Source organism: Coregonus lavaretus (genome assembly GCF_964263955.1).
Source record: "Coregonus lavaretus genome assembly, contig: HAP1_SCAFFOLD_1326, whole genome shotgun sequence".
Lineage (NCBI taxonomy): Eukaryota > Metazoa > Chordata > Actinopteri > Salmoniformes > Salmonidae > Coregonus > Coregonus lavaretus.
The window spans coordinates 14192-34563 of record NW_028158562.1 but is presented as its reverse complement, the minus strand read 5'-3'; the positions used below and the strand labels follow the sequence as shown (position 1 = coordinate 34563).

At 45.9% G+C, this 20372-nt stretch overlaps 2 long non-coding RNA genes across 2 annotated transcripts; both read left to right on the top strand.

Moving 5' to 3' along the window:
• The first annotated feature begins 5296 nt into the window (after positions 1-5296).
• On the top strand, positions 5297-5940 carry LOC311123822. Its single transcript, XR_014612640.1, has 3 exons — positions 5297-5341; positions 5564-5681; positions 5905-5940. It is a non-coding gene; the product is annotated as an uncharacterized lncRNA (long non-coding RNA).
• Positions 5941-16998: 11058 nt separating this feature from the next.
• LOC311123824 lies at positions 16999-17835 on the top strand. The gene is made up of 3 exons (XR_014612641.1): positions 16999-17086; positions 17570-17606; positions 17796-17835. It is a non-coding gene; the product is annotated as an uncharacterized lncRNA (long non-coding RNA).
• The last annotated feature ends 2537 nt before the right edge of the window (positions 17836-20372 follow it).

Sequence of the window (20372 nt, the reverse complement as noted above, 5' to 3'; positions counted from 1 at the left end):
AGCTGCTGGTGGGCAACGGGGCCCTGGTCAACATCAAGGTGAGGAGACCGGATGACCAACACTGTGTCTGAACTAAATAACACCCTATTCCCTATGTAGTGCACTACTTTTGACCAGGGGCCCATAGAGCAAGGAGCCGTGATGACACTGCCTGTGTCCCAAATGGCACCCTGTTCCCTTTATAAGTACACTACTTTGGTTCAAAAAGTAGTGTACTTATAAATAGGGTGCCATTTGGGACGCACACACTGACGCAGCACATGGCTTAGTATTTGGCCCTGGTCTACATTCAAATACCAATGGAATAGGCCTAACAATGCAAACTAAATGCCATCAAGCGCTCCTCCAATACGTGTTTGATTTTGCCTGTGGTCAGCAGCACAGACTGCCGTGTGAACCATCTTTGTCTTTCTATCTGCCGAGTAAAGATGGAAAGACCCCCCTCCACATGACGGCCATCCACGGACGCTTCTCCAGATCTCAAGCCATCATCCAGAATGGTGAGTCGCTGTGAATGCTCTCAACTGAATATATATGAACCAGTAGGCTCTTCAGCATTGTCTTTTGTCTTCAAACCATGATTCACTGGCACAGAGCAATGTTACTTGCAATGTGGTTGAACATGAAGCTTCATGAGGCCTCTAGGGTCAAGTGGTTGACGTGTGTGTGTGTCTGTGTGTGTGTATGTGTGTGTGTCTGTGTGTGTCTGTGTGTGTCTGTGTGTGTCTGTGTGTGTGTGTGTGTGTGTTCTGTAGGTGCTGAGATCGACTGTGAAGAAAAGAATGGAAACACACCTCTGCACATCTCTGCTCGCTACGGCCATGAGTTACTCATCAATACACTCATCACGAACGGAGCTGACACAGCCAAGTGAGAACACACACAGTTTCCAGCAAAAATGCAACATGCATCTGCAATTCTGTCATTGACCGAATTCCCGCTTGGAGACTATGCTCAACACATTGTGGTGTGTGGGGGGTTGATAGACAGGGCATTGCAGCATGCTGATGTGTTGATCTGCTGTGGGGTTTAATGAGGACTGTGATGTGGTGCTGTTTCCAATCTTAGCTGAATCAACTGTAAGTCGCTCTGGATAAGAGTGTCTGCTTAAAGTCTAAAATGTAAAAATGTGTTGCAGGCGAGGCGTCCATGGGATGTTCCGCCTCCACCTGTCTGCTCTCAGTGGGTTCTCTGACTGCTGTCGGAAGCTCCTCTCATCAGGCTTTGATATAGACACCCCTGACGACTTTGGAAGGACCTGTTTACATGCTGCAGCAGCTGTTGGGTGAGTGGACTGGTCCAGGCTTTACACCAAGGAATATTTAGTTCATGAACTGGAAAGCCACCAGAAAGAACAAACACATATTCACACTCTTACATTTCACATTGTTTAGCAGTATAAAAAAATCGTATAGATCATTAGTGCAGTATAATTTCTGTATAATGTGGTTCCATGCCATGGTGGTATTGACTTGCGCTCTGGTCTAAATTGTCTTTATATCTTCTTGAAAGAGAAGAGAAACCTGCAAACTGCTCTTGCTAGTATCACTTTTTATTATTGCTTTTATTAGCATTATAAAAACAGTGATACTAGCAAGAGCAGTGTACGGGTTTCTCTTTTCTTTAAGGTTCTCATTGTTACCATCCACCTGATAGCTCAGATGTGAAAGGGCCTTTCTGAACTTGATATCTTGTTACCATCCACCTGATAGCTCAGATGTACGAGAGCCTTTCTGAACTTGATATCTTGTTACCATCCACCTGATAGCTCAGATGTACGAGAGCCTTTCTGAACTTGATATCTTGTTACCATCCACCTGATAGCTCAGATGTACGAGAGCCTTTCTGAACTTGATATCTTGTTACCAATAAGTTGTTTCTGTTGTTGATGTTGAATGGTTTCTGTGCGTTCTTCTAGGAGTCCTCTGCATTATGCGGCAGCCAATTGTAACTACCAGTGTCTGTTTGCCTTGGTGGGGTCTGGGGCCAGTGTGAACGATCTGGATAAAAGGGGTTGCACCCCGCTCCACTACGCTGCTGCCTCCGACACAGACGGAAAGTACGTCTCACACCTCTCTTACTGTTGTGTGTGTTGTGGTGCCATGACCTTTCACATTTCACTGTAGTCTGGAGAGTATGTTGTGGTGCCATGACCTTTCACATTTCACTGTAGTCTGGAGAGTATGTTGTGGTGCCATGACCTTTCACATTTCACTGTAGTCTGGAGAGTATGTTGTGGTGCCATGACCTTTCACATTTCACTGTAGTCTGGAGAGTATGTTGTGGTGCCATGACCTTTCACATTTCACTGTAGTCTGGAGAGTATGTTGTGGTGCCATGACCTTTCACATTTCACTGTAGTCTGGAGAGTATGTTGTGGTGCCATGACCTTTCACATTTCACTGTAGTCTGGAGAGTATGTTGTGGTGCCATGACCTTTCACATTTCACTGTAGTCTAGAGTATGTTGTTGGCCGTGTTTGAATACATACTAGTGTTAAATCTGCAGTGTGAAAGCTTGGCCACGTCTCCTTTGGGAAAGTGTCTCTGCTTGCTTATCTGTCTGTCTTGATGTTGGTATAATGATTAGTGAACTCTTGACCTCTGACCTCTAGGTGTCTGGAATATTTGCTGCGAAACGACGCTAACCCAGGGATCAGGGACAATCAGGGCTACAACGCAGTCCATTACGCGTCTGCGTACGGACACCGCCTCTGTCTGGAGCTGGTGAGTCAGAACCACAGGGGACTAGACGCCCTGCATTCACAGACCATTTTGTCTGCGTCCCAAATGGATGTAGGGCCCATAGGGCTCTGGTCAAAAGTAATGCACTATATAGGGAATAGGGTGCCATTTGGGACAGACGTTGATATTCAGTAGGTTTTAAGGTGTGGTTGCATGTTTGTCGTGGCCGCATCGTCACTCTTGATGTTCTTTTTCCAGATTGCAAGTGAAACACCTTTAGATGTGGTAAGTACCAGTTGGTTACTTTTCCTCACACTAGCTTGTTTAAGATACGAATGCAACACCCCAGTATGTCTGCAGGGGCTGGTCACTGAGATTTACAACATGAAACATGCTACTAGACTAACCTTCAAAGTAAATATGTTACAAGTCTAAACTGGCCCGTCCTTGTCTTTCCCCAGCTAATGGAAACCTCAGGGACAGACATCCTGAACGACTCTGATGTCAGAGCTCCCATCAGCCCCCTACACTTAGCTGTGAGTAAAGCCTACCTGCTCCTGTAGGGGTCTCGCCACATGACAAATGGCACCCTATTCCCTATTTAGTGCACTACTTTTGACCAGAACCTTATGGGCCCAGATCAAAAGTACTGCACTACATGGGAAATAGGGTGCTATCTGGGATGCAGGCATGGTGTTGTTTTTCCACGAAAAGTTGATTGTCCAGACACTCACACACCATGTTCCTATCTGTTCCTGATTAGTGTAAAATACATGCATATTTTGACACGGTGATGATGAGGATGATTTCCTTATTTTGCCATTTGAGTTAATCAACCTCCAACAGAGGAGTAGTAGTGTGTTTGTTTCTAAATCTCACGCTTGGCAGGGACCTTCGATGTTGATGCTGGGCGGGAGAAAAAATGGGCACCCGATTTGAGAGACACTGGTCTACTTTAGAGGTCTAGGACTGTTTCTGTTCAGGCATACCACTGGTCTACTATAGGACATTGATTATATTAAGAGTGTATATCTGTTCAGGCATACCACTGGTCTACTATAGGACATTGATTATATTAGGAGTGTATTTCTGTTCAGGCGCACCACTGGTCTACTATAGGACATTGATTATATTAGGAGTGTATATCTGTTCTGGCATACCACTGGTCTACTATAGGACATTGATTATATTAGGAGTGTATATCTGTTCTGGCATACCACTGGTCTACTATAGGACATTGATTATATTAGGAGTGTATATCTGTTCTGGCATACCACTGGTCTACTATAGGACATTGATTATATTAGGAGTGTATATCTGTTCTGGCATACCACTGGTCTACTATAGGACATTGATTATATTAGGAGTGTATATCTGTTCTGGCATACCACTGGTCTACTATAGGACATTGATTATATTAGGAGTGTATATCTGTTCTGGCATACTACTGGTCTACTATAGGACATTGATTATATTAGGAGTGTATATCTGTTCTGGCATACCACTGGTCTACTATAGGACATTGATTATATTAGGAGTGTATATCTGTTCAGGCATACCACTGGTCTACTATAGGACATTGATTATATTAGGAGTGTATATCTGTTCTGGCATACCACTGGTCTACTATAGGACATTGATTATATTAGGAGTGTATATCTGTTCTGGCATACCACTGGTCTACTATAGGACATTGATTATATTAGGAGTGTATATCTGTTCAGGCATACCACTGGTCTACTATAGGACATTGATTATATTAGGAGTGTATATCTGTTCAGGCATACCACTGGTCTACTATAGGACATTGATTATATTAGGAGTGTATATCTGTTCAGGCATACCACTGGACTTTGCTTCAGACTGTGTGTTTGTTTCCATTCAGGCGTACCACGGCCACCACCATGCTATGGAGGTCCTGGTTCAGTCTCTGCTGGATCTAGACGTGAGGAACAGCCAGGGGCGCACCCCTCTGGACCTGAATGCCTTTAAAGGCCATGTGGAGTGTGTTGACGTCCTCATCAACCAGGGAGCCTCCATCCTGGTTAAAGACTTCACCCTGAAGAGGACCCCCATCCACGCTGCAGGTACGCATAGGATATCACGTAAGACCTAGAGATTCTGTAATTCAAAAGTTTTCCTTACCAAGATGGACATTTGTTTGGTCATGTTGCTAGGACGCCAATGTCCACTCTAGGGATATTATATAGCATAGTGTGAAAATGCCCACTACACACTGATCTAAGGTCATTTTTTGTCATTATTGCTGAGGATCTGGGGATGGTAAGCTGATCCTAGATCAGTGCACAGGGGGACTTCTATCCAGAGCCAGGTACACAGCTAGCAGGTGACAGGCTTCGAGGGCCTCAGCCCCAAAATGTTTTATTATCTGCTGTGTTAACATCATGAGGATGTCATCTACCAATACCACTGTTCTAGAAATCTGTCTGTTCATGTGAAGGTAATAGTCGTCCAGCAATCAGCTCATATCCTCTCTGTTTAGCCTCCTCTAGCTACCAACGGTCAATCATCTCACATTCTTATATCCTCTCTGTTTATCCTCCTCTAGCTACCAACGGTCATTCGGAGTGTTTGCGTTTGCTGATTGGAAATGCTGACCTCCAGAGTGCAGTGGACGTTCAAGACGGGAATGGACAGTAAGTCAATTGGGTTTTGGATACAATTCCTGAAATAAAGAGATTTTGACACTAGGTCTACGTCCCAAATGGCACCCTATGCCCTACTTGGTGCACTACTTTAAACCAGAACCCTATGGGCTCGGGTCAAAAGTAGTGTACCATATAGGGAATAGGTTGCCATTTGGGACTCAGCCTGGTTATTACCAGTTTGTAATATGACCTTGTTGTCTTGTGTATCAGAACCCCTCTGATGCTGTCGGTGCTGAGCGGACACACAGACTGTGTGTACTCACTACTCAACAAGGGAGCCAGCGTAGAAGCCAAAGACAAGTGGGGCAGAACAGCGCTACACAGAGGGGTGAGGAGGAGAGCTGGCTGTATACGCTCACACACAGAAAGAGACGGGGAGGCTCAAATATACATATTATCTTCAGAAAAGTAGTTGTCCATGGGTAGTGGTGTATTCATCCCTGTAGGGGGACCTGCCTCCAGACATCATTTGTAATAATTGATGATTCATTATTATATCATTGATTATTAGTTATTCAAATCCATTCTTGTCTCCCCGCCCTTCCTCCCAGGCGTTGACGGGTCATGAGGAGTGTGTGGAGGCCCTGCTGCAGCACAGCGCCAGCTTCCTGGTTCGGGACTGTAAGGGGCGGACCCCTGTCCACCTGGCGGCGGCATCCAGACACATCGGGGTGCTGGGGGGGCTCCTACACGCCGCCCAGTCAGTGGAGACCCTCCCCGTCATCACAGACAACCAGGGCTACACGCCACTACACTGGGCCTGCTACAACGGTACGTACTGGACTAACGGAACACTAGATCTTTTCTGATTTTCTCTCTTCAGCACCGTAAACATGTCCCTGAATTAGGCAGGCCATACAACTAGGGGTGTAACGATTCGATTTGTATCACGATTCGTGGTTGTCGATACGATTCAAGGACGATATTGGTTCATTTAGAACGATACGATCCGAAACGATTCAGTGACTTGAAATCGATTCAGTAACCTTTTAGCCAAAAATTCAACCAGTGTGACTGAAATAAATACCTGGATACTGGACAGTGCAGGTGAAGTTTCCTAGATTCCTGTTCCTTGTAAGGACCGCAATGGTGGCTTGATAATTTCTCGCTCGTCGGCTTCTCCTCTGTCGTCCGCCATGCTATGTTTTGTTGTCTTTGCGCCTTTGCACTGCTGCTGGCGTGGGGCGATGACGTCACGGATAGGCAGACTGAATCGAGTAATGTTTAAAGCCTTTATCATTAAAAGTGCTAAGAAAAAACATCCATATAAAGTCTGACGTGCTTAAATCCAATGGGTTATTTCCTAGTATCGATACAATCGATTTATTACATTTTAAAACGATGTTAGAGTGATATATGTTGTCCAAAAGGCCAACTCACCGAGCACAGATCGATGTAGTTGGATCATAGGAATATAAATCGATACATCGATGTAGTAGATGGATCGTTACACCCCTACATACAACGGTACGTACTGACTAACTGGACTGTAGCTCTGTTCTCTCCTCCATGAAGTGTACACTCATTCACTCCCTCTTGTGGCTTGAAAAGCATTCAATTGGTGTGGACGGAGCCATGTGGGGGAATGAACAAGACTACAACAGAATTAGGGGTTATGACTCTCAGTGGAGGACCTTACACTGAAACAGGACTTTGTCAGGGATTGACATAGCATATGTTGTAGCTAAAACATATTTTGTGACTTCACCATTGTCAGATGTGTAGCTTTCTCTGAGAGTATTGTTGTGGTCTGCAGCGACGTCATCTTTTTCCGGTATGAATCAATCTTCCACTAGGCCATGACACGTGTGTAGAGGTGCTGCTGGAACAGGAGGTTTTCCACAAGACCGAGGGCAACTCGTTCAGCCCCCTCCACTGAGCTGTGATCAATGACAACGAGGGGGCTGCAGAGATGCTGATTGACACTCTGGGGCCGGCCATTGTCAACGCCACTGACACCAAGAACCGGTAACTACAGCACATGACAAAGTCCTTTTCTTCTGGAGAATAATGTTGTCTTGGGAATAAAATGACCTCTGGGGTTGGATGAGGGATTGTAGATTACTTTTAATACATCTATTAGTGATTTTATATTTCTATGGTATAAACAGGGTTAATTGAACAAACTTGTTTACAACAGTCCTACATGATATCGGTGAAATAAGTTTCCTCTCTCTCCAGGACCCCCCTGCATGCGGCGGCTTTCACGGACCACGTGGAGTGTCTTCAGCTGCTGCTAGGCCACAACGCCCAGGTCAACTCCCCCGATGCCTCCGGGAAGACCTCCCTCATGATGGCTGCTGAGAACGGACAAACCAACGCTGTCGGTACGCAGCCCCCTCTCCTCCGCTTTGCCTCGCCCAGCCGGCTTAAGTTCAACATGTCTGTTTTACATTTTAATAAGTCGCTTAATTTCCTAATTGAGTTTCTTTATGTTTCTCTGTCTGTGTCAGAGCTGTTGGTGAGCAGTGCCAAAGCAGAGCTCACCCTGCAGGATGCAGTCAAGAACACTGCTCTTCATCTGGCCTGCAGTAAGGTGAGCATCCCCACATGAAGATGACGTTCATCTGAACAGTTGGCTCTCTCTGGTTGAAATTTTGGTCTGACATGTTTGACTCTGGTTTTTAAAGGGGCATGAAACCAGTGCTTTGTTGATATTGGAGAAGATTACAGACAGGAACCTCATCAACTCGACTAACGCAGCCTTACAGACGTACGTATGGTTCAGCTGTATTAATTGGGCCAGAAGAATTAGAAGAAGTGCACTATATAGGGAATAGTCTGGCATTTGGGAGGTATCCTCATTTGCTGCTGGCTAATCTGACGGTACTTTCTCCTCAGGCCGTTACACGTTGCAGCCAGAAATGGTCTGACGGTGGTGGTTCAGGAGCTACTAGTGTGCTCGCAGTCGATGAGAATGGTAAGATCCATAACGCTAACACCGTTTTCTTCTGTACTTCTCTTCTCAATGTGTCCACAAATGTTTCTCTCTAGTCCACTGCTTGGTTATTGTCTTAACTTTGTATCTCCTAGCCTGGTGTTATTTCATGTTTTTCACCAAAAGTGTTATAGTAAACGGTGATGCTCCTGAAGTGACCCTCTGCTGTTCTGTTTGAACCCCTCAGGTTACACGCCTGCCTTGGCCTGCGCCCCCAACAAAGACGTGGCGGACTGCCTGGCGCTGATCCTGGCCACCATGATGCCCGTGTCCCCCTGCAACCCGGCGCCCAGCCTGTCCTTCAGTGCCATTAACCACTACACCACCAGCCCCTCCAAGAGTGTGACCTTCGACAGCCTGCCCGTGCTGCGCAGCGAGCACAGCTCCTACTGCAGCTTCAACAACATCGGCCACCGCGACCACGATGGAGGCTTCTACAAGGATGAGGAACTCAACGACTCAGACTCAAAGACATACTGAGGGGGGTGGTGGTCGCTGCCCAGGAGAGGAGCCAAGGGCAGGCGGATGGACAGTGAAGTGGGGCAGAGGCCACAAACAAATCCACACATACACACCGTGTCTTAAATCACCACAGCCAGCTTTGGGAGGGTACGAGCCGAGACAGTCCGCACAGGAGCCTTAAGAGTCCCGCAGTTGGAGAGAGAGAAATGGAGGGAGGGAGGGAGGGAGGGAGGGAGGGAGAGGGGGAGGCACAACAGGCTGGCTGGCCACACTCATCCTCTCATACCACCAGGTGTCCTTCCAGCAGATACTGGACTTCAGAGGAACTGCTGCTGCTATACCCCACCTTTACCTTTACCCACAAAGGTCCTAAACGGTAGAAACTGTCCAGCCAACAGACAGACGGACACCTTATGACGGCAATAACCTGTAGTCCAAGGGGATAGTAGCACTTCACTGAGTGAAAAACAGACATGGACCAAAAGATGTGGAAGAAGCCTTTTCAAAACCTGTTTTGACAGTAGAAATGGGATTGAGCGTTTTGGCCTGAGAAAAAACATAAGGAGTGATGTTTCATTTAAGTTTTATGAGAGTGATGGTCATGTTTATCCGCACACTAAGACAGTCAGAACGCACCTAGCCTCTTGTCTGTAATCCATGTGGGAGGAGGGGAAATCATTTATTTTTTATGAACAAACATTTTAATAAAATCATTCATGTCTTAAGCTCCTGACCTTCTGTGGGAACCAAAGAATCGTAGTATTTGCTCTCATGAGTAATTTCAAAGAATTTCCATCCCCAATGGCACCCTATTCCCTTTATAGTACACTACTTTTGACCAGGGCCATAGGGTTCTGGTCAAAAGTAGTGTACTCTATAAAGAATAGGGTGCCATTTAGATTTTGCATTTGTATGTGAGCGACAGGACTTTTTACATTTGCGTTATTAAACCTACCTGTCCTTTGCCCTCTAGAAAATATTTTAGAAAGTAAATTATTAATTCATGTATTCTTTCTTGTGATATTTATGTCATCATTTTGTGCCTTCTTTAGTTACTGAGGGGAGTTTAGGAGAGTAGGGGCAGCTGTATGAGCGAAAACAATGATGCACACTAAGTACTACAACGTTTGTGAAAAGCACTGATACTATTCCGAGGCATACGAGGGGGAAAACATGCCTCCCTTGGAGAGGAGAAACACTGTAAACCAATGGTAGGACAGCAGCATTTAGATTTTCTTCTGTTGAAAAAAATATATATATATTATTTGTCTTGGTCTTATAATCAATGTATTTTGACAGGTTTTGCTTGCTTAACTTCTTCAAAAAAATGAAACCACTCAATCCTTTTATGTGATTGCTTGTTCAAACCCCCGTTTTTGTCTCTTTTTGAAAATAATTTTAACTGGAAATATGTACAATACATATGCTATGTTCGTCAAATCAGGATCAGGAGGTTCACAGGTTTTTTCGTGTCCTTTTTTTTCTTTAAAAGGATGAAACTAGCATGTACATATGAAATAGTGACTGAATTCGAAACTCCCATGAATTCTTTCAGTATCTGAAGATTGCTGTATATTTTATGAGTAATAAAATAAAGAAATGAGTTATGTTATTTAATAATGAACTATGGGTTATCTGTTTTATGTGACAACCGCAGTATCAATTTCTAGGTGACAGTGGTGCTAATCCCAAAAGAAAGGCTACATACAACAAGGAACAAGAAGTCTATTGGCAAAGTGATGAATATTGCATGTACCTTGGCCTAACGGTGTGGGTTATGTATTTTATTTTTCATGGCGTCCTCAACATTACAGTTTTAAGGGCAACAATAGCCTACATTTGTTTACAACTCGCAGGATTTCCATACATGAGCTTTCAACAACACAGAGTGTTGCATCAGCACGAGATCGAAAGTGCGTCAAATCTGTACAGGTCATTGTTACGTCATCACTGATAAATGTTGAAACTGATCAAAAACCGCTGGAGCAGTTCAGTCTAATCCTCCCTAGTGCTGGAGGATTGCGTTTGTTTTCGCTCTGGATGCGCGTTCATTTTGGCAAGGAAATGTGCTGATTTTGCAAGGAGATGGAGAATAAAGAGTTCAAGGTAGACATGTTATTTATTTTTAAATCTTCAATTATATTAATTACTGTGGATTAAATATGGTTTAACAAATGAAATAATGTGCTATTCATGCTGTAATATCAAACTAGAAAGTATATGGCCGGGGAGTCATGAGAGTTGGCTAAAGGTACAGTAGGGTCAAATGGGGGTCAAAGGTTATGACAGCACCTTCATAAATTCGTCCAAAATGGCACCCTATTCCCTATGTAGGCTAGTGTACTACTTTTGACCAGGAGCCATAGAAGGGTTGGCTGACGTCACGAAAATGATGCTCGCGCATCGATGGCCGGAAGTCGTGTATCTTGTTATGATTCTGTACCTCAGCTAACAACAAGCTGCCATGTGGGGAATCGTAGCTCTATGGCATGTTTCAGCTCGTTGTATGGTGTTATTGATACCATGTCTTGTTTTGAGGTGTTTTGACTGATATCATGTCTATGCAATGACTAAAATTCGCTACCTAGCTAACCAACAACAACTGTAACAATGTATTTGAGACGAGTTCATTGTTCAAATGTATTTATGTTTGCATTAAACATTTAGAGACTAAATATAGTTTACATGTTGTCTAAGTCAAACCCTGTCTATTTTGCCCCATAGTTGCATGCCAGTTTTGTTGCTAAACAACCAACCCCTCTATAGAGTGTTACAGTGGAGGTGTGATAATACCCATAAAACCTAGCGGTCAAACAGGGAAATGGTTCCAATCGTTTTTCCACCATTAATTTTTCCCATAGGCGATTTTAGAAACACATAAAATAAGGGCTGTATTTCGTGTAGGCTTTTATTTTTATTTTATTTTTATTTATTTCACCTTTATTTAACCAGGTAAGCCAGTTGAGAACAGGTTCTCATTTACAACTGCGACCTGGCCAAGATAAAGCAAAGTAGTGCAATAAAAACAACACAGAGTTACATATGGGGTAAAAAAACATAAAGTCAGAAATACAACAGAAAATATATATACAGTGTGTGCAAATGTAGCAAGTTATGGAGGTAAGGCAATAAATAGGCTATAGTGCAGAATAATTACAATAGTATTAACACTGGAATGCTAGATGTGCAAGAGATTATGTGCAAATAGAGATACTGGGGTGCAAAAGAGCAAAATAAATAACAATATAGGGATGAGGTAGTTGGGTGGGCTAATTTCAGATGGGCTGTGTACAGGTGCAGTGATCGGTAAGGTGCTCTGACAACTGATGCTTAAAGTTAGTGAGGGAGATAAGAGTCTCCAGCTTCAGAGATTTTTGCAATTCGTTCCAGTCATTGGCAGCAGAGAACTGGAAGGAATGGCGGCCAAAGGAGGTGTTGGCTTTGGGAATTACATTTACATTTACATTTTAGTCATTTAGCAGACGCTCTTAACCAGAGCGACTTACAGGAGCAATAAGGGTTAAGTGCCTTGCTCAAGGGCACATTAACGTCATTTAGCAGACGCTCTTAGCCAGAGCGACTCACAAATTGGTGCGTTCACCCTATAGCCAGTGGGATAACCACTTTACAATTTGGGGGGGGGGGGGGGGGGGGGGTTAGAAGGAATACTTTATCCTATCCCAGGTATTCCTTAAAGAGGTGGGGTTTCAAATGTCTCCGGAAGGTGGTGAGTGACTCCGCTGTCCTGGCGTCGTGAGGGAGCTTGTTCCACCATTGGGGTGCCAGAGCAGCGAACAGTTTTGACTGGGCTGAGCGGGAGCTATGCTTCCGCAGAGGAAGGGGAGCCAGCAGGCCAGAGGTGGATGAACGCAATGTCCTCGTTTGGGTGTAGGGACTGATCAGAGCCTGAAGGTACAGAGGTGCCGTTCCCCTCACTGCTCCATAGGCAAGCACCATGGTCTTGTAGCGGATGCGAGCTTCAACTGGAAGCCAGTGGAGTGTGCGGAGGAGGGGGGTGACGTGAGAGAACTTTGGAAGGTTGAACACCAGACGGGCTGCGGCATTCTGGATGAGTTGTAGGGGTTTAATGGCACAGGCAGGGAGCCCAGCCAACAGCGAGTTGCAGTAGTCCAGACGGGAGATGACCAGTGAGATATACCTGCTGGAGCGCAGACTACGGGTGGGTACTGCTATGGTGACCAATGAGCTAAGATAAGGCGGGGATTTGCCTAGCAGTGATTTATAGATGGCCTGGAGCCAGTGGGTTTGACGACGAACATGTAGTGAGGACCAGCCAACAAGAGCGTACAGGTCACAGTGGTGGGTAGTGTATGGGGCTTTGGAGACAAAACGGATGGCACTGTGATAGACTACATCCAGTTTGCTGAGTAGAGTGTTGGAGGCTATTTTGTAAATGACATCGCCGAAGTCAAGGATCGGTAGGATAGTCAGTTTTACGAGGGCATGTTTGGCAGCATGAGTGAAGAAGGCTTTGTTGCGAAATAGGAAGCCGATTCTAGATTTAACTTTGGATTGGAGATTCTTTATGTGAGTCTGGAAGTTGAGTTTACAGTCTAACCAGACACCTAGATATTTGTAGTTGTCCACATACTCTAGGTCAGACCCGTCGAGAGTGGTGATTCTAGTTGGGTGGGCGGGTGCTAGCAGCGTTCGATTGAAAAGCATGCATTTAGTTTTACTAGTGTTTAAGAGCAGTTGAAGGCTACTGAAGGATTGTTGTATGGCATTGAAGCTCGTTTGGAGGTTTGTTAACACAGTGTCCAATGAAGGGCCAGATGTATACAAAATGGTGTCGTCTGCGTAGAGGTGGATCTGAGAGTCACCAGCAGCAAGAGCGACATCATTGATATACACGGAGAAAAGTGTCGGCCCAAGAATTTAACCCTGTGGCACCCCCATAGAGACTGCCATAGGTCCAGACAACAGGCCCTCCGATTTGACACACTGAACTCTATCTGAGAAGTAGTTGGTGAACCAGGCGAGGCAGTCATTTGAGAAACCAAGGCTATTTAGTCTGCCAATAAGAATGCGGTGGTTGACAGAGTCGAAAGCCTTGGCCAGGTCGATGAAGACGGCTGCACAGTACTGTCTATTATCAATCGCGGTTATAATATCGTTTAGGACCTTGAGCGTGGCTGACGTGCACCCGTGACCAGCTCGGAAACCGGATTGCATAGCGGAGAAGGTACGGTGGTATTCGAAATGGTCGATGATCTGTTTGTTAACTTGGCTTTCGAATACTTTCGAAAGGCAGGGCAGGATGGATATAGGTCTGTAGCAGTTTGGATCTAGAGTGTCACCCCCTTTGAAGAGGGGGATGACCGCGGCAGCTTTCCAATCTCTGGGGATCTCAGACGTTATGAAAGAGAGGTTGAACAGACTAGTAATAGGGGTTGCGACAATTTCGGCGGCTAGTTTTAGAAAGAAAGGGTCCAGATTGTCTAGCCCAGCTGATTTGTAGGGGTCCAGATTTTGCAGTGCTTTCAAAACATCAGCTGTCTGAATTTGTGTGAAGGAGAAGCGGGGGGGGCATGGGCAAGTTGCAGCAGAGGGTGCAGAGTTGGTGGCCGGGTTAGTGGTAGCCAGATGGAAAGCATGGCCAGCTGTAGCAAAATGCTTGTTGAAATTCTCGATTATTGTAGATTTATCGGTGGTGATAGTGTTTCCTAGCCTCAGTGCAGTGGGCAGCTGGGAGGAAGTGCTCTTATTCTCCATGGACTTTACAGTGTCCCAAAACTTTTTGGAGTTAGTGCTACAGGATGCAAATTTCTGTTTGAAAAAGTTAGCCTTTGCTTTCCTGACTGCTTGTGTATATTGGTTCCTAACTTCCCTGAAAAGTTGCATATCGCGGGGGCTATTTGATGCTAATGCTGTACGCCACAGGATGTTTTTGTGCTGGTCAAGGGCAGTCAAGTCTGAGGAGAACCAGGGGCTATATCGGTTCTTAGTTCTGTATTTTTTGAATGGGGCATGTTTATTTAAGATTGAGAGGAAATTACTTTTAAGGAACAACCAGGCATCCTCTACTGACGGAATGAGATCTATATCCATCCAGGATACCTGGGCCAGGTCAATTAGGAAGGCCTCCTCGCTAAAGTGTTTTAGGGAGCGTTTGACAGTGATGAGGGGTGGCCGTTTGACCGCGGACCCGTTATGGACGCAGGCAATAAGGCAGTGATCGCTGAGATCCTGGTTGAAGACAGCTGAGGTGTATTTAGAGGGTATGTTAGTCAGGATGATATCTATGAGGGTACCCATGTTTACGGATTTAGGGTTGTACCTGGTAGGTTCGTTGATAATTTGCGTGAGGTTGAGGGCATCTAGCTTGGATTGTAGGATGGCTGGGGTATTAAGCATATCCCAATTTAGGTCACCAAGCAGTACAAACTCTGAGGATAAATGGGGGGCAATCAATTCACATATGGTGTCCAGGGCACAGCTGGGGGCTGAGGGGGGTCTGTAGCAAGCGGCAACAGTGAGAGACTTATTTCTGGAAAGGTGGATTTTTAGAAGTAGAAGCTCAAACTGTTTGGGCACAGACCTGGATAGTATGATAGAGCTCTGCAGGCTATCTCTACAGTAGATTGCAACTCCACCCCCTTTGGCAGTTCTATCTAGACGGAAAATGATATAGTTAGGGATGGACATTTCAGAATTTTTGGTGGCCTTCCTGAGCCAGGATTCAGACACTGCTAGAACATCAGGGTTGGCAGAGTGTGCTAACGCAGTGAATAACTCAAACTTAGGAAGTAGACTTCTGATATTTATGTGCAAGAAACCAAGACTTTTGCGATTACAGAAGTCATCAAATGATAGCGCCTGGGGAGTAGGAGTGATACTGAGGGCTGCAGGGCCTGGGTTAGCCTCTACATCACCAGAGGAACAGAGGAGGACTAGAATAAGGATACGGCTAAAGGCTTTAAGAACTGGTCTTCTAGTGCGTTGGGTACATAGAATAAAGGGGGCAGATTTCCGGGTGTTATAGAAAAGATTCAGGGCATTATGTACAGACAAGGATATGGAAGGATATGAGTAAAGTGGAGGTAAACCTAAGCATTGGGTAACAATGAAAGAGATAGCATCGCTGGAGTCATCAATTGAGTCGGTCTCCGCGTGTATAGGGGAAGGTGCAAAGGAGCTATCTAAGGCAGGTTTAGCTAGGCTGGGGGGTCTACAGTGATATAGTACAATTAGAAATAACCGAAACAACAATAAACTAACCATGTTTGGGCTGAGGCTAAACATAAACAGGATGTAGTACCGTAAAAAGGAACAGTCCAGCAGATATCAGCTGTATATCTGAGTTATCATAAGGTCCGGTGGTGAAGCACTAGTAAGAGGCCACGGCTAGCGTGTGCTAGCGGGCCAGGGCTAGCAGATGGATGGAATCTTCGTGGTTAACGTCGTAACCACATCAGACGATTTCGTCGGCAGACCAGTCGTGTAGGATCGGCGGGGCTCCGTGTCAACACTAGGTGGTCCCGTCCGGTTGACAGAGAGGTAGATAGCCGGGAGATGGGCGATGGGCCTAGCTCAGGATGATTAGCCAGACCACAGCGTCCGTTTTGTTGTAGCTGGCTGGTGGTAGCTAGCTGGTAGCGATGAATCCGGAGTTAAAGGTCCAGTGATTCAGTGATTCCGGCGGAAAAACTGATATGTTCTGGGTCGATAACGCGCTGTGCAGACTGGCCGAATATCCGGTGATCAATGTCCAGTGATTAAAATTAATCCCGCGGAAAAAAATCCAATGTTCTGGGTGAAACACCGCTAGCTGTGGCTAATAGCAAGTAGCTAGTTAGCTGGCTAGCTAGTTTCAACTGGAGATTCTAGATTCTAGATAAAGGTAAGTCGATAATAGAATCCGTTCCACATTGAGTGAGGCGGGTTGCAGGAAAGTATATTTTGTAGAAGGATGAAAAGTCTGATAGGGAAATATGTACGAAAAATACAAAAAACAGGGTATTTACAGGCTATTTACAGACACACAACAGAAACAGGACTGCACTACTTCGCCATCTTGGAAAAAAGTGGCGTGACGTTTTTGTAACCATGTAAATCTCTCTCGGACAAGTTGATGTATTTGATGTATTTTTCTATTACATGTATGACATTTCATTGAGATATTTTGTGTTTTAATGACGCAAAATTGAATTACAGCCTAACTCTGCTTTCTGTTGTCGCCATCAGGCTGCAGTGGTGACCTTCACTACCGTGACCCACAAGGATGAAACTTCCCAGACCAGCCTCACCCTCAGCAGGGGAAAGAGAAGCTACCCAGACCTACACACCTTTGTGCAGGACATGAAGGATGAGTAAGTTGCTCTTTGGCTTCCCCATGCATCCCCTAGATATGTTCCCTATCTCAATTGCATACTCCTCGTGTCCTCTCTTCTCAAAACCCATTGGATGAGAAAGCCAGAGGTCCCGCCCTTCTGACCTTCTCATCCAATGGGTTTTGAGAAGGAGGCGAGGAGATTGAGAGTCTCCCATAGTCTCGGGCCAATACAAAGGACTCAACGGACCAAATAACCAATCAGGGATGTCTGGGTGTGGCCTAGTTCCATAGAGGTCCATCCATAACGTAGTCTAAGATAATAGAGGTAATGTCCATTCATAACGTAATCTAAGATAATAGAGGTAATGTCCATCCATAACGTAATCTAAAATAATAGAGGTAATGTCCATCCATAACGTAATCTAAAATAATAGAGGTAATGTCCATCCATAACATAGTCTAAGATAATAGAGGTAATGTCATGTAGTTCATTGTGTACTTGCATTTATTTACTTTTCAGCCATTGGAATCTGCTGAGTGAGAATATGCGTGCCGGGGTGAGTTATAGTCACCTCTAAAGTAGTTAATGTTGGTAAAATGGACCAAACATTCATTTGTGGAAATCCTGCAGGACCTTTAATCCTGAACCACTGCTTTAATTGACTAGCTTGAGTAAATGGTTCTACATTTTATATCAGTGCAGCCCCTTTAACAAACTAACTCTGTATGGTCTTTTAACATTGCAGATGAGCAGACATGAGTTTAGTGCCAAGTGCATGGATATTGTAGCATGGGTGATGGAGTCTACATCCACTGTGGTTGTTCCCGCCCTTGACCTCACCATGCAGATAGAGCTCTCTGATTCGCCAAGCTCTTCTGGATCAGGAAGTAATGAGGCAGGAGAGGTGACCTCTCTTGGCCGCAGCGTCAGATTCAGCTGTAGTGGAGGACCCAGCAGGTGCACCAGCGCCAGAACTGCCTGCAGCACACGCACTCCCACGCCTTTCCCCTCCTCTCACAGGTACCTAGCCCTATCCCCTCCTCTCACAGGTACCTAGCCCTATCCACGCATCTCACAGGTACCTAGCCTTATCCACGCCTCTCACAGGTACCTAGCCCTATCCATGCCTCTAACAGGTACCTAGCCCTATCCATGCCTCTCACAGGTACCTAGCCCTATCCGCTCCTCTCAAAGGTACCTAGCCCTATCCTCTCCTCGCACAGGTACCTAGCCCTATCCCCTCCTCTCAAAGGTACCTACACCTATCCCCTCCTCTCACAGGTACCTACCCCTATCCACGCCTCTCAAAGGTACCTAGCCCTATCCCCTCCTCTCACAGGTACCTACCCCTATCCACGCCTCTCAAAGGTACCTAGCCCTATCCCCTCCTTTCACAGGTACCTAGCCCTATCCCCTCCTCTCACAGGTACCTACCCCTATCCACGCCTCTCACAGGTACCTAGCCCTATCCCCTCCTCTCACAGGTACCTAGCCCTATCCCCTCCTCTCACAGGTACCTAGCCCTATCCCCTCCTCTCACAGGTACCTACCCCTATCCCCTCCTCTCACAGGTACCTACCCCTATCCACGCCTCTCACAGGTACCTAGCCCTATCCCCTCCTCTCACAGGTACCTACCCCTATCCACGCCTCTCACAGGTACCTAGCCCTATCCCCTCCTCTCACAGGTACCTAGCCCTATCCCCTCCTCTCACAGGTACCTAGCCCTATCCATGCCTCTAACAGGTACCTAGCCCTATCACCTCCTCTCACAGGTACCTAGCCCTATCCACGCCTCTCACAGGTACCTAGCCTTATCCATGCCTCTCACAGGTACCTAGCCCTATCCATGCCTCTAACAGGTACCTAGCCCTATCCATGCCTCTCACAGGTACCTAGCCCTATCCCCTCCTCTCAAAGGTACCTAGCCCTATCCTCTCCTCTCACAGGTACCTAGCCCTATCCCCTCCTCTCAAAGGTACCTAGCCCTATCCTCTCCTGTCACAGGTACCTACCCCTATCCCCTCCTCTCACAGGTACCTACCCCTATCCACGCCTCTCAAAGGTACCTAGCCCTATCCCCTCCTCTCACAGGTACCTACCCCTATCCACGCCTCTCAAAGGTACCTAGCCCTATCCCCTCCTTTCACAGGTACCTAGCCCTATCCCCTCCTCTCACAGGTACCTACCCCTATCCACGCCTCTCACAGGTACCTAGCCCTATCCCCTCCTCTCACAGGTACCTAGCCCTATCCCCTCCTCTCACAGGTACCTAGCCCTATCCCCTCCTCTCACAGATAACTAGCTCTATCCCCTCCTCTTTTTGCAGGTATTTCCTGTTATAGGTACAAATATCCATTCCAGATCCACTTAGTGAGAAATACTACTTAGATACTACACAACCACTCTAAAACGTTTACTCTGAATGTTAATGTTTGCTCTGAGTGTGGTTTGAGATGGTTCACAATGCTTCCTTTGAATAATAATAACAAGGTTGAGTTTGTGTCCCAAATTCTTGGATCATATTTTTTATTTTGTTACCATATACTATTCATTTATGTTGTGCATTCTGCAGGTCCATGACCTCTTTGCTAAGTGAGAACGAAGAGCGATATGTCTCCTCACCTGAGGGTGGCGATAGAGAGATGAGACACAGACAACACTCAGCACCACTGAGATCTGTGTTTGGCATCTCTGAGGACTCTGTCTTCGACATGGTCCAGAGCGGCCAGTCGCAGGGTGACATCGTACCGCTGCCCAAACGGAGTAGACAGGAGAAATACAGACCTAGCAAAATGTCAACGGACGGCAAGTTTATGATGGGTATTGTCGAGTTGGTTATAAACCTTCTCAACTCCAGATTGGCTGAGCTAATGCGAAGTGTCAGTCAGGGAACTCTAGTTCTGCTGACTGGAAGTATCTCAGCAAGTCAACAGTTTGCCCAAGAGATGCTAAGCATGGCGACTTCTAAGATGTATTCCCATGCCATAGAGCATATTGCGCTCGGCCACAAGTCTCCCCTTGAGTTAGAGAGGGAGCTTGAGGCCATCTTGGGTCCTATGGCTGGACAGGTCATAGTCATCATCATAGATAGCATCATCAAGGCTAAAGCCAACGGAGGAAATGAGGGGAGAGCGTCCAGCCCCTTGACCTATTTTCTAACTGCCATTTCGGCAGAAATACAAAGCCTAGTGGTTCACAGATCGGCTAGCAGACCATCCACCAGACTGTCCAACAACGACCCACTGCTGAACATTTCCAAGTCAAAGGTCTTAAGATCAGTTCTGCTCAAAATGGCAGAGCTCTTTGGCCAAGGTCCAAGT